This window comes from Rhyacophila brunnea, unplaced genomic scaffold, assembly GCF_057557595.1.
Source record: "Rhyacophila brunnea isolate RB1 unplaced genomic scaffold, BYU_Rbru_1.0 scaffold_14, whole genome shotgun sequence".
Taxonomy (NCBI): domain Eukaryota; kingdom Metazoa; phylum Arthropoda; class Insecta; order Trichoptera; family Rhyacophilidae; genus Rhyacophila; species Rhyacophila brunnea.
The window spans coordinates 8,153,702-8,168,797 of NW_028232796.1; positions in this window are offsets into that span (position 1 = coordinate 8,153,702).

Sequence of the window (15,096 nt, forward strand, 5' to 3'; positions counted from 1 at the left end):
ATAAAAAAATATTACTTATTTTATAATGAAACTTTTTATTTTTAACAGTTGTATAGTAATTACACCAGTAGGGTGATTCTGGCTGGAACATAGTCGATTCTAAAATCTAAAAACAAGCCAAACGCACTGCAAAAATTAGAGAGTTCTTCAAAATTCTCATAAAATTTTGTGTCGAAAGCGATTAAAATAATTTTATTATGTATTTTAATATACGCCGATGACGCTGTCCTATTCGACAACTCAATCAAGGGTATTCAACCGACCAGTGGCGCAGGGTGACTTTTGGAAACAGGTAGGCTGTGGAGAAAGCACACTTGTTAGATGTATTTACGGGAAATAAGAAGATAATCCGACATAACTACTGATGAATAGGTAGATACACAAAAACCGATGAAATTTCAAAAGCTCACTGATGGTATAAAATTAAGCAATTAATTTGAATTATGTATTTTCTTAAATTTAAACGCAAAATACGCTCAAAATATATTGAAAATATATGTTGTTGTGCATCTGTTCCATAACAATTTATAATTTAACCCGTAAACTAGACAATTTAAAATACTTTTATATTTAAAACACAGACTTAGATACAATAACAGATTTCAACTTACATAATTGGCTGAATAAATTGTCTTAGTCTATGAATAAACTGACAAATAAAAATCATGAGATAAATTATTTATTATTTTTAACAACAATCAATATGTATATGTGATTGAATCCCTAGAAATTATTTTTTAAATTATGTTGTAAATTATTTTGAATAAATGTGCACTAACGTAAAATGTAAGCGCTCCTTAAATAGCTTACTAATTTATATGGGCCGCCGTAGACGTCTTGAAATTATTAGAAACAAACTTCATATAAAAAAAGTTTTCGATTCACGCGAACGTAATCCATACAATATCTGAAGTGAATCGAGATGTCGCTGATTTTTTTAAACCTTCGAGACATGCCATAAATAGTGCTTATTGAAATAGTGGAAAAGATCGTAAAATTATTATGACAATTATACGATAGATGTCGTTGGGCATATTGAATATATTATTATGTGATTATATTTTTTAATATGTCAATATAAAATAAAAAATATTTTTCTTAAGAATGTAGGCTTTAAATAATCGCCTAGTATGGAGTCTTCGCCACTGCAACGGACAGTCATCAGGCTTTTTTAAAATTTATTCTTCTCGCGTCAGTTTTAAAATCAATACGAAGAAAACCAAAGTGTTGTGAAATAACAATGTCTTGATCCAGATTTCTTCCTGATTAGCGACGTCGAAAACATTGAAACTGTCTACTGTTTTAAATACATAGGGATACAAATCACGAGAGATGATACTTTACAAAGAAACCGCGTTGTCTGAATGAAAGCCGCTGGAGCAAAATTAAAATTGATGCGAAAAGTCTTGGACTTGGTTAAAAATAAATGCTATCTATTTGACACTTGAATTATGATGGTACTGCTTTACGGCTGAGTCATATCACCTTACAAAAGCTCAGATTAACCATATATTATTGAGCTTTGAAAACAGATGTTTAAGACAGATACAGTATTCGCGGTGGGAGTAGGAGTAACGAGAAGATAGGGAAGCCGGCCATATAGCCTTTCACGACGCTGCGTTGGACCTGGCTCGTCTACATGCTGCGAGCGTCTCCAGAGAATTTCAGACTTTAAGTCTTGAAAGGTCGCTAAGTATAATCGGAGTGTATATGGCGGAGCTATAAGATGGTTGTATGAACTGGAAAAATGCAGGAAAACTGGAGAAAGAAATAGATTCAAGTATAAAATAACCGAGTTGCATATTTCAAAAAATTATATTGTCCAGTTTTTACTAAAAATAAACTGAATATGCAATTTTATTCCTTATTCAAATGGGCACATATTATTCTATAAACAACCCCAAAACTAGTCTTTTGCAATCAGTATAACGGTTGAAAATCATATTATGATTTCAAAATGCATCTTGTCCGTAAAGTAGCAATTTTAAAATACCTACCACCTTTTCCATTGTTACAAAGTGAGTATTTTGAAACTTTTGCTCAATACGGGAAAGTATAATATTATATTCTGCAAAACTTTCAAGTTTCATTAGAAGTCAAGATTGGAAAAGCTCAATGGCCCAAAAAAAACGTTATTTTTCTATGTAGAGGTTCCATACAGGTTTTTTGTTAATATTTCAAAACAATACTACTTTTCAAAGCTTTGCAACCTACATTTTAATTTTCGCTGTTTCTCTTCTGGTATCACGATATGACGGAATTTATCTGAGATCCTATTACGTACGGTCTGATCTGTCAAATGAAAAAATAAGAATTGATCTACATTGCTTCTAATTAACATACAAAATATTAGAATATTGTGAACGCTGGCTGGTGACGAGTCATTTTATAAAGAAGAACTTAGGAGACAACAGCTTATATTCCGAGGATGGTTACGTTATAATTAATAACACATAGTTTACAATAGAAGATGCAAGAAGACTGGCGGGCAACAAGGATATGTTTTAACTAAGGTGCGGATTTAGTCAAAGAAGTAGATTATTTTCAAACTGAAAAACTAAGTAAATTTAACTCGAACACTTTACTCAGTGGCTAGTCCAATCATTATTGAGGCCTGAGGGGAAACCCTGCGCGAATGCGATGCAATGGCAGCAGTACGACACATTCGCGATTGTAATTTACGGCTTTAGCGTGTGCCTCGACGCTATTCATAACTCATATTATATATATCAAAAAGACAAAAAACATGCACGCTCTGGTGGTAACAGTCAGGAAGCTCTTGAAGAAGCCTCTTTTCTTTGTGACAATACTTTCTAAGATGCGAAATTATAATGCATTGATAAGTAAATTAAATTTGATTGGATTAAGGGTTGTTTTTATATTACATTGTGGTATTTTCCTACATAATAGGTATATAAAACATTACGTAAATTAAGTACCTATAAACAATATAAAATTAATGATTCTGAAAAAAACACATGGAATGTGTTAATATCTAAAATAATGTGTGATGTAATGGCATAATTTTAGATATTTCATAGATAAACGATTTTTTTTTTGAATATTATCAACTATGCCTTGGATCAGTCTGGGTGTAATTGAATTTAAAAAAAACAACAACAAACTATCTACACATTATAGTAGTAAATCAATGAAAACAAATAAAGTTTAGGGTGAACTATTAATATTTATTTCGGATTTTCCACTCTTTGCCACTGGGATGCAATATAATTGTAGAATTATTAGAAACAATAAATTGTAGCAGCTAACATAATTAATAAAATATCTACAGATAATACACTTATTATATATTTACACTTGTACTTATAATTATTATATAATATATTATATTGGAATACATGTTTTTAATATTTTTTTTAAAAATTGAAATAAAATCCGTGGAGTATGTTTTGAAAATAAGAAATTGCTATTTAATATGGTTTTATTTTTCATTTTAGTATTCTAAATTATAATAATAGGAAATTAAACCGTATTAAAATAATATATAAGTATTTTAATTATGATGTACCAGAAAAACACATGTTTAACGTTGAAAAACTATTTTTATTTATTGGCTTAAAGTATTATTCCACATATTTACTTACTGTACTTCGGAAACCACTACAGAGTTTTATAAGATTTTAGGCAGAATATACAAATAGCTGTGTTACGAGCTATAAATTTTGATTAAAATCAGTATAAAAGAGTTAGGTACAATCTATAAGGTGGGTGCAGTATGATATTACGAAGTTCAAAATCCCGAGTGGCCGAAATCTCCAAAGTTAAAATCCCGAAACTAAATACACGAAGGCTGAAATTCCCAAAATATAAATAATTGTATGTAAGTATGTACCTATCCCCTTTAAATCATATGCAATGAAATGCATCTATCGTTTTAATTGAATAGTGTTTGTTAAATAATATGGTTATTTAGTTACCCTTCTAAATATGATTTATTTTTATTGTTTGTCTTATTACATAGGTATTGGTTGGGCCATTTATGTTCCCATTCCACTCCTTATCTCTTCATTCACCTCCTAATTCCCAGTGTTATTGTTACCAGACAATCAATAAGCAATTACGGATCATAAGAGACGGTGTTACAAAGAACATTCAGTTGCATCTCGACAGCGGACGCGTGCGGGCTTCAAATAGCTTTCCTAGATAGATTGACTCAATAGATACAGACTCATTCCTAATCTATCATCATCATATCATTCACCATCATAATCGTCCATAAAACTGTGTCACAAAGTGCGGGAGTGTACAAACCGGGTGACCCAAGACAACGATACCGCCCGAGTGACAGTTGAAACCAGACCACAGAGCCATGAAACATCATCACAAAGGTCAGTGTATGGCATTCTGTTCCATCGCCCCCGCCCCTAGATCCGACCTCCTCATCTTCCCTTAAAAATAATTACAGTCCACTTAAAAGCTCAACCAGGTATAATAGGTGAAAAATAAAATTATGATTTGTTCTAGAGAATATTTACATTATAAATAAACGTAGGTTTATAAATATTAGTAATGATTTATAGGTATTATATACAATAGAAAATATTTAATCCAGTAGAGATGAAATAATTAATAGTTCGTTGAGTTACATAGTTATACTTATTTTTTACAGCTTATCGCCAATCATAAAAGTTGCGGAAGCCTTACTTAAAGATTTAAAATATAATATTTTCGATTTATTAAGCCACAGATAGTACAATATATTACAATATGGTGTAATTATTCAGATATAAAACGGTTGTATGCAACACAATAAAGCTACGTGAATAATACAGCTTTTTAGCACGCCATTTTCCTGATTACGCAGAGCATATTCATTTATTCTCATTTGGCAGCGATAATACACCGAGCGAGAGGTAGCAGTGAGATTATAAAAATAATATGCACAAACCAAGAGTGTCCGGGCCTCATTAATCGTCTGTCCCGCGTACAAATGAGGCCGCTTAGGATGTTAAGCCAGAAGGCAAAACCGCGCATTTGTATTGGACGGTCGTCAAAGAAAACTCACCGCTGGTAATGAACGCAGTAATGACTTATTTTAAAAGTGGTTTAAATGTCTCAATACGATATCAACGCATTAGTTCAACCCTTGAGTACAGGAATTGCGATGCGTTACGTATATGATTTATAATATTGTGTATTACTTACTTGAACGTTAAGACGATACATCGGTGAAACGGCAAATACTTTTCCACTGTAAACGCGACAAAATTTTGGACTCGCTGGCATTCGGAGAGAGAACGTCGAGCTGGGAACACGTCAATTTGTTTCGTGATGGCGACGGGGGTATTAATTCTTAAATCGTGTAAAGATGACTAACAACGTTACCCATTTACTTGAAAAAGAAAACATGTCAATGAATATATTATTATTGTTACTAATAGAATAATAAATAGAACATTAAATGGACGCATGTTGGATTTATATGACAAATTATATTTCTTTTGGCATGCGTCATTTGCCTCAACTGAGGTATAGCCTTAAATATAAAAATTTTCACAAAGAGTAATTAATACATTAGCTGATATACACATAATTCTGAAAACACTCATGAGAAAATATAGCCAATAGAAAAAATCTTTTTTCGAAAAAAGCAAGACACCCGGCAAGAATGGAACCTGCGTCTCTTGAGTTTCGCGCCCTGTGCATTACCACTATGTTACGACTGCCATGCTTAATTGCTACAAGTCTTAACTATTTGACTTATTAATACTTGCTCATAAGCGCTCTCTAAAAATATTGGAGTGAGTGTGGAGTGGAGAAATAAGAAGATAATACGATTTTACTACTAATGAATAGGTACACGCTAACGACAACGACACTAGTGTGTCATTCAATGAAACTTCAAAAGTTCACTGACGACATAAAATGGAGCAATGAGTTTAAAATACGTATTTTTCATCATTATTTATACACATCAAAAATCATTAAGTAGATAAAATTTCTTTTTATTTTTTAAAAACAATCTATATTAATATTATTCATAGAAATATTTTTTTAAATTATCTAATTATTATTGATATCCACTAATAACCAATCCGTTTCGATTAATTTTAATTAAACAATATTTGAAGATTAGGGACCTGTTGAGTTGAGAGTGTTAAAGCTATTACACGTCTCAGATATTGTTTATAACAGTCATTTACTATAATCGCGACATTGTATGGACATGTTGAATCAATTAAGACATTCTTTGGCTGCAATTGGAGTTCTGACCACTTCAAGTGATTTATGCTTGCAAATTAATATTGTTAAAATACTTTCCAATGGTCGATATAACCTTATGTTAACATTTTAACTATTTCATATATTCTATAAAATAAACACAAATTTACCTGAAATACATTAAAATAATATTAAAAAAATTACTTTGTATAGAAACTAGTGTTGTAGTAATTCTTGTTAGTACGATTTTTATATTTCGAATTAAACACAGAGAAAACAAAAACAAGGACAAACAGTAACTTATTAAATCATCGTTTACTATATAATATTTTTGATGATTAACATATTATGAATGATTCATATTCTTTCCTCATGTTAAATACCTTCATTCAGATAATCAAGTTGCCATATTCGATCCTAAGAAAATCATAATATGGGCCTCCACAGGGTGGAGGTTGTATTAACATTTTTTTTACGATAATTGGATGTCGCATTGCTAAACCTATTAGGTTAATACTCTGACACCAAACATACGTTAAAAAACAACAAGTAAACTAACTTTCCGGACAGGAGTTTCGAACCCGGGACCGACGACATTATAAGGCGTCTAGTAGACAGTAAACTTGACGAGGCAGCAAAAAACAGTGGTGAGGGCTAAAGGTAGACTGTTACGATTCGACATAAATAATGCACACAGAACTTTGTCAGTCAAGCATACCTAAAATATTATGGTTTGGTTTAGGCAGGGCTTAATTGAATTTTAAAAGTTTTAGTTCAATGAAAACAAATACGTTTGACGTTTGGCAAAGTTTAGTGTGGTCTATTTATGCCGGTTCTTAACATCCTACCTCCACTCTTCACCACTGCTGTCTACCTACTGAACTTGTTTTCAAAATTTGATTTATTGCTTTTATGATATATTTTTTTTTCGTTTTTTTATTTCGAATTTAACCAAAAATTGTAATTTATTTTATTCGTACAGGGTCGCTTCGTGGATACATTTATTAACCTTTCCGGGTGTGGGCATAACAACTGACGAAAGTTTCATTGCAATCGGATGAATGGTATAGGAACCATACGAATAAAAGAAGATAGAATGAAGAAGAAGAATATGGTTTTTATAATTCAGAAACCTTCGCGGGTGTGTGCACAACAACTCACCAAAGTTTCATCGCAATCGGATGAATGGTATAGGATACGGGACAGACATACAGACAGACATTCAATTTTATATATAAGATATAGCCTATAACCTTTGCGCAAGTGCAAGCAATAAGTTGACAAAGTTTTATCACAATCGGATGAACGGTATGGCAGCGCATAAAATACGAATAAACAAACAAACAAATATTGATTTTTATATATTAGACTATGTGCTTGCACTGCTTATTAATAGATATAAACAAATTATGAATTTTCTTTGTTTTACAATGGCGTTTAGTTAAAATCAAGTCTGCACATCGAACTAGTAGTCTTTTGTGATGAAGAATCGATGCAACGGGTCCTAACCGGCGTGGCTTTAAAGAAACATAATTATTATGATCGAACCGAGGTAAGCATAATCAGCAGAGATAATGATTAAAACGCGTATTTATCAAGAGGCAGAGCCGGCGCAGGCAGCGAGCTAAATAATTGATCGCGTGCCCGTCACCACTCGCCCGCCTAGAGGCGCACATCGCTCCCGTAAAAAAGCCCAGGCGATCGTGAAAGAGCAATTCTGCGCTGAAATATTAAAAAGAAAAAAAAATGATTTACCATACTGCCACAGCGCGACCCGCCGCACATTAGTGCACGAGTTCGCCCAATTCTTGCTCCGGGCCTTGAAGAAATCGCATAATTGTATCGGTTAGTAGTAAAGTTGGATTCTTATAATATAAGTTAGTCAATATTAACACGAATGAAGAATTTTAATTATATAAAGGCCTAAAAATCTATAACTGAATAAGATTATTCTTAACCCAATCCTAATACCATCTATAATGGTACCGAACACACTTTGAAAAAAATAATTATGGGATTTGGGAGATTGTACAGGATAGACCTAGGTTTTGGTTGCAGGATGTGACAATTCAAACAAGATATATTTTTATGAGTGACTGTTGTATAAGACTGGTCATGGATCCCAAGAAGAGAGGGGGCTGACAGGGCTCAAGCCTGGAGGCCCGGGCTTAAGGGGTAGCCCGGAGTGGCACGTCGACCAGCTAAGTGAGATAAACACACCACAAATTTGCTTTAATAGTGAAAAAAAATATATATGTGGCTGTACGAAGCGATTTCATTTGAAATGATGATTGATTAAAATGATAATTTACGCGTTTACTGACTACTATGGGAGGGGGAGGGGGTGTTAAACGTCCTGGCCTTTATTAGACCATAAAAAAATCTTTGTCCAATATCTTTTATGAGTATTCTATAAAACCTTTTACAGTGTAAAAGTTTATAATATTATATTTATAAAATATCCTTTATATAAGGTTTCAGCACAGAATTTTTGTCTGTGGCATTGTTTTGCAGTATTCTCGGATGAAATTTTCAAAATTCAAGTGTAAAAATAAACGAATTAAAAAAAAAATCAAGTAACTTAATATCAGTAGATTTACTGAAATTTCAATAAAAATGGTAACACTAGGTCACAAAAGCACTTAGACGACAAGAAACCAATAAATTAATTGATTATAAAACACGAAAAATATTAAACACTAAAATATTATAATATTTGTCATCCAGATTAGAAAAAGAGTCCAGAAAGACTTAATCCGCTCACCAAACACTAAAGGTTAGTGTCTAGAGTCCCGATGTTCCATCCAAGTCACATAATTAAACTCAATATCAAAATATACAGTTCATTAAAAATATCACCATATAATATATTTATTACTCAACCTTATCACTGTCAGCATTTTTTGGAATAAATTAAATGAATAGAATAAAAAATATGAAATAGACACAGAATGATAAATATTTGTACAAACTTACCAAATCTACATGTTTCTCGAGTTTATCGCGAATATTTTCACACTAAAATGATAAATAATATTGTTTAGAAAATATACATAAATAGTGTTGTCAGAATTTCAGTATTTTAGTTACTTTACCGATTTAACTCGTCCATGGCCAGGCGCGACGTAGGTGATCAGGAAACCTGAACCGTCGATTTGTAGTATTTACCCATGGCAATCCTCTCCTACTGCATCACTGACTTTCAGAGCGAGTCTTCAAGCGCCTACTTAAGGAATCACTGGTATGCACGGTGGTAAAACAATAATTAGAGAAATGAGACGTGGTTTAGCGAAACTTGTTTTTATATTTTATTATATTATATAATTAGTCCTCTAGAATCTATTTAATACAAGCCGAGTTTCAAAGAATGTAATAACATTATTGTCAGGAATGATTTATGGAAGTATAAAATGTTTATTTCTCTAGATGGGGTAATAGTATATTATAATGTTGTTTACCTATTCATTATACCGTTTATTTAAAATGACCAAGAGAGAATACTCTACAATCTACATGACTATTATTATTTCGTTAATGCAAATCGTTAGAACCCGTTCACACTTTGATGGCAGACTAATCTTATTTTACTATAGTAATAAATTATTCTAATAGGTTTAAGAATTATTGTACCATTCCATTTGAGTCGTTTTTTGTGACCTGGGTTTTGTCTTTCGGCATCTTCAGACACTATGTGCACTCACCAAAAGGTAAATACACACTGACAACGAATACAATCAATTTTAACTTATATAATAAATTAATACAATAAAGTAGGTATAACCTACATATTAAGGCAAGGATCACAATAAAAAATATAACAAAAAAATATGAATAGTTTAAGTGTTTGTAAAAAAAAACCCTTATCACTAATAATACAATCGATAGGCATTATTATATATCTTCAAAACCCTAATAATTAATCATTAAATAGTAATCTATAATACTACTATATTCAAGAGGTGTAAAATCGTCAATACTGGAAAAACAATTTCAACGTATTGGGAATTTAATGGAGTTAAATAATAGTAAGATATATTAATAATAGAAGTCTTTAAAAAGTTATATTAGTTAAATAAATATTCTTATATGCTACTTTTTTATATAACAAATCCACAAATGAGACATTAGAATTGAAATTGAAATTCAATTTTAAATTCAAGTACCCACCTTTGGTCGACAGTATTAAATTACTATCAAACACGGAGTCATTATAATGATTTTCATCTGATTAACTATGATGGACAAAATCACATGCTATTAGTAGGCTACTGTGTATAGGTACAATTTTATCATAGGGATATGATAGCGGTCTCTGGCAATACGCAGAAGATACTAATGATTTTTATTTATATAATTCAGTATAATATACTCTGATACCGGTCTCAGTAAAACAATGTAATAATTAGTTATTAAACTTATATTATTGCAAGGAAGGCATAGTAATTCAAGTCATGTAATGCAGAACTGAATACATTAGTTCGTTTACTCAGTACCATATACGCTATTATTCGAATACTGTTCTAATAATTTATTAATACTCTTTTCATTGCAATGTCCTTCACAGTGAAGAAGGCTGCAATATTATCTGGTTTTAAAACTCGGTTTTATATTCCAGATTGTTTTTTTCATCTTTCCTATCTGACCACATCAACAAATTAATGATACTATACATTTGCAACATGACAAAACAGAACAGTGACAAAACAGAACAGCCAGGGGAAAATGAAAAATTAATTTTTGTGGAATCTATTTAGGTTAGGTTTGGTTAGGTTAGGTCATTATTTCGTTGTACCTAGTCACCGAATCATTTTGAACATATTATATATTGATTAAGATGAGATATCCTAAGCTTGCCGACAAAGACCCGTTTATTTGAGGCTTTCTAGCAACTAGGAATGCAGAAATTAGGTATATAATTTGATTTATTATGGCGTATTGAAAATCTATCAACACAATAGAGGACATAGGACAATTTTCAACATTAAATTTATATTTTTCCTGAAAGGTCATTTATATTTATCGTTGTTCTGTTTTGTCACTGTTCTGTTTTAACACGGAACCACATTCAGATACTTCATTTTTAAGCATCCACACTTAGTTTTTACTGTATATGCTCTGGCCTCCATACAATATGATAGAATCTGATTATGTATGGTTTTATTTAGAAATAAAAATGCTTTCCTGAAATTTCTTATACTCTACATAAACGAACAGGTAATGTGATCTTTTATTAATTAATTATAAAATATTGAATGTAACGACATCAAATAAAAAGTACATGCCAAATACTATGGAATGCACTATCATCATAGAAAGTTTGCGATTATTCTAGTTGAGCATAAAATCAGTAATGAGGACAATCATAAAACATGTTGTTCAGAACTTTTACTATGGTTTATTAGCTTCGCCTGGGGTGGTATGTTGCGCTAAGGGAAAGATTATATAGTTATTTTGCACTACACGATATTCAATCACCACGACAATTAACATGTTCCAACACGCAACCTTACTTCATCGATATTTTGCGAACATATTTTATCATTAAAATATCTAATAACTACTCATGGAGACTGCTTAGTGGATTAATTAAAATAAATAACCATTTGAAAACTAGTCTAATTAATCATCAGATATTTGCTTACATTCCCTGTATTTAATCTGATAAATCATTTTTTGAAATTGTGACTTCTGGGATTTTGGTATAAAAATCGTGGAAGTAGGTAAGTGCACATTTTTCTATGCAAAATATATATTTAAAAAATACCTACTTTTAATCTGTAGTACTTGTAGTACGTAGGCATGGCTCCCATATCCTGAAGCGGGCCCCCCTACCTATCGCTAAGGGTAAAGGCAGTGTGACGCGCTGCAGTAGCATTTTCCAAATGGTGTGCGCAGTAGAGTAAAGGTGTAGGCATTTTTAGCGATTTTTGTGTTTTTAATATGTACCTACATCCATTTGAATTATGTAGTTGTCGAGTATCGGCACACAGTTAAAAATTGCATCGTACAACCAAATATTATCTCACTAATCGCCGGGCCCTCAGGCTTGAGCACTGTCAGCCCCCCCCCCCCCCTTGTGGGGGCCATGTAAGTACTTCTTCTCATTTCAGAATTTCTAGTTCTCCCAAATGTCTTTTTCCACAATATCTTTGTATAACACTTTATAAATAATATTATAATGCTCTACTATATAGTGTAATTAAAGCCATGTTTTGATACTTATATTAAAATATTAAAAGAACATATAATATGCCCGACGATTTTTTTCAAATAATCATCTCTACATAACACACCAATTATTCATACAATGTAGATCCATTAGGCGCATTAAAAGTCCGAGTTTAGACGTCTAATTTACTGCATCGGAAAATTTCCACGCTTTTCTTTGCCATGGCACCGGATGTGAGTCATAAATCGCTTCCGGTTTGCCAAATATGGCAACTTGAACGAGCACGTGTGGGCGCCGACATACAACAAATGTATTCGGATGTTTCGAAATTTCTCTATGCATCTTTTACGTACAGGTAAGAGGCATGTTTTTTCAGGAAAGGTAAACAAGATTTTGAAATTATTATTAATAAAAAATAACTTCTATCTACAATATTATTAAGTAAAAGGTGATTAAATAATCAAAATAAAACAAAATATGTAGTAGTAATTCAATTTTGTTCATTAATAATAATTATTATTATCATCAATTATTGATGACCGGTTTCATCCAATTCAAATGATAGTAGCGGAAATAAAGAATTTTATATGTATTTATTCTTAAATCTTGTAATTTAGTCGTTGAATAAACAAATAGTGCCTATTATATATAATTAATATCAATGAAATGTCATTAAATATTTAACATTTTTAAATCAAAAAGTAATTTAAAACTTTATTTATGTAGTATAATAAACAAAATCAATCAATTAAAAATAATTAGGTACAATAATTAATTAATTACATTTTTTCCGTTATTAAATGCATACCGGACGTGGTAATAAAGAGAAATTAAAACAATACTCCAAAAGATTCAACAATATATTTTAAATAACGGTCCATACAAGTATTTGGTTAGAGTTTAAAGTTTTTTTTGTTTTTTCTGGACATATTTATTAAAAGTAAATAGAACTTTATATAATATATGCAATTTTATATAATATTTGAAAATTAACTGTTTATATTAATAATATAATAATTATTTTAAATGAAAAATAGACAATCATCAACTTTCGTACATAAGTGGTTTCTAAAAATGTGCACAAGAATTTAATGTACGAAAGTAAAGATATATAAGTATTATATAAAAAATATAAGTTAAGAAAAATATTTATTTACTCTCATAATACGAATAATAATGTTAACGAAGCAGTAGGTACTGAGTGATCAGGTATTGAGTGATTCTATGATGCTCAAGATCATGATACTCACAATGGGGGAAGCTTACAGGACCTGGCCTAAATGAGATTAACACATACCCATCACATATTTGCCATAATACTAAAAAAGTTGCCTGTGGCGCAATTTTACTTGAAGGATATTAACATATTATAAAAATGTGTGAATGTGCGATGCAATTTGAAGTGATATTGTGATGATTGATATGATAAAATGATAATTCACGTGTACAATTATTGTATTTTATAATTATTTTTAGTGTGTTTCCTGACAAAAGACTATGTATTCAAATATCTAAAAGGTGATCGCGATCAGTGCTTCATAATATGATGCCAAGTTCCGACAACTCAGTAATTCAAGTAGTGAACATACATATTGATATCGTAAAACCTAACCTAACCTTTGAAATTATATTTATTAATATTGTGTATACCTACGTGTAATAGCGAATTACGAAAAAGAAGACACTACGAAAGTCAAGGGTCGCCTGTACAAGACATATTTCATATTTCTATGATTGGTTTTATTTAATTTTACCTTTATAATATTAAATATTATTTTTGATACGATCCCACCTTTGAACATCCATGCCGTGAATGACGTTAAAATATGCATGCGTGTTAGTATCTTATGATACGTGTTGATGTGTTTGTGAGCATGTCCATGTGTGCGTGCCTAATAATAAAATAAGAAAATAAAATATGTCGAGTAGACAGGAGATAAAAAAACAACGTAGTGCAAAGGAAATATGACGGTCAGTACCCAGAATGGAGATTTTTCGTTTAGACTGAAGCAGTTTAGATGATAAAATAACACATACTTTAATTGATACCACCGTATATACATACATATATATATCTTAAATTATCTGTAACGCATGATAGAAAATAACATGTGGAAAGATGTAAAAGAGAACGAGGTAGGACGAATTAAATTAAACATACCTACACGTATAAACGCAAATTCTAAATTTGAAAAATCGGAGAAATTGTTTATTTTAATCGAGTTTTGGCAGAAAACAAAAATGATAGTCTCATAATATTTTGACAGTTGTCAACAGTGTAGTCAAGTGTAGTTATAACATATCGAGTGATTGTATTATTGAAAAATTAGTATGTTATCCCATAGATTTAAAGGTAAATTATAATTATTGTGATAGGGTATTGTAACTGTAATATTATGTAACATACACGATCAATAAAAAAGTAGAAACATTGTGGCTGAGGAAGAACCATCACATAAGCGTTGCCGTCGAGTCTGAAACATTAATAACAAAGATAGAAAAGGATAAGATAATTATATAAGAATATTAACAGGTATTAATATTTTCTAGTATAATATAAATGCTTACTTATAACCTTATAAGGAACATTCTAATGAATATAATTGAATATTATATTTTCAGTGTAATACAAACGAAAGTCATGTTCAACCATTTTGCTGACCGAAAAGACATCCTTATTAATGACGTTTATCTCGAACAGGTGAAGAACTACATATATATGGGAGAACAAGTGTCCATAGACG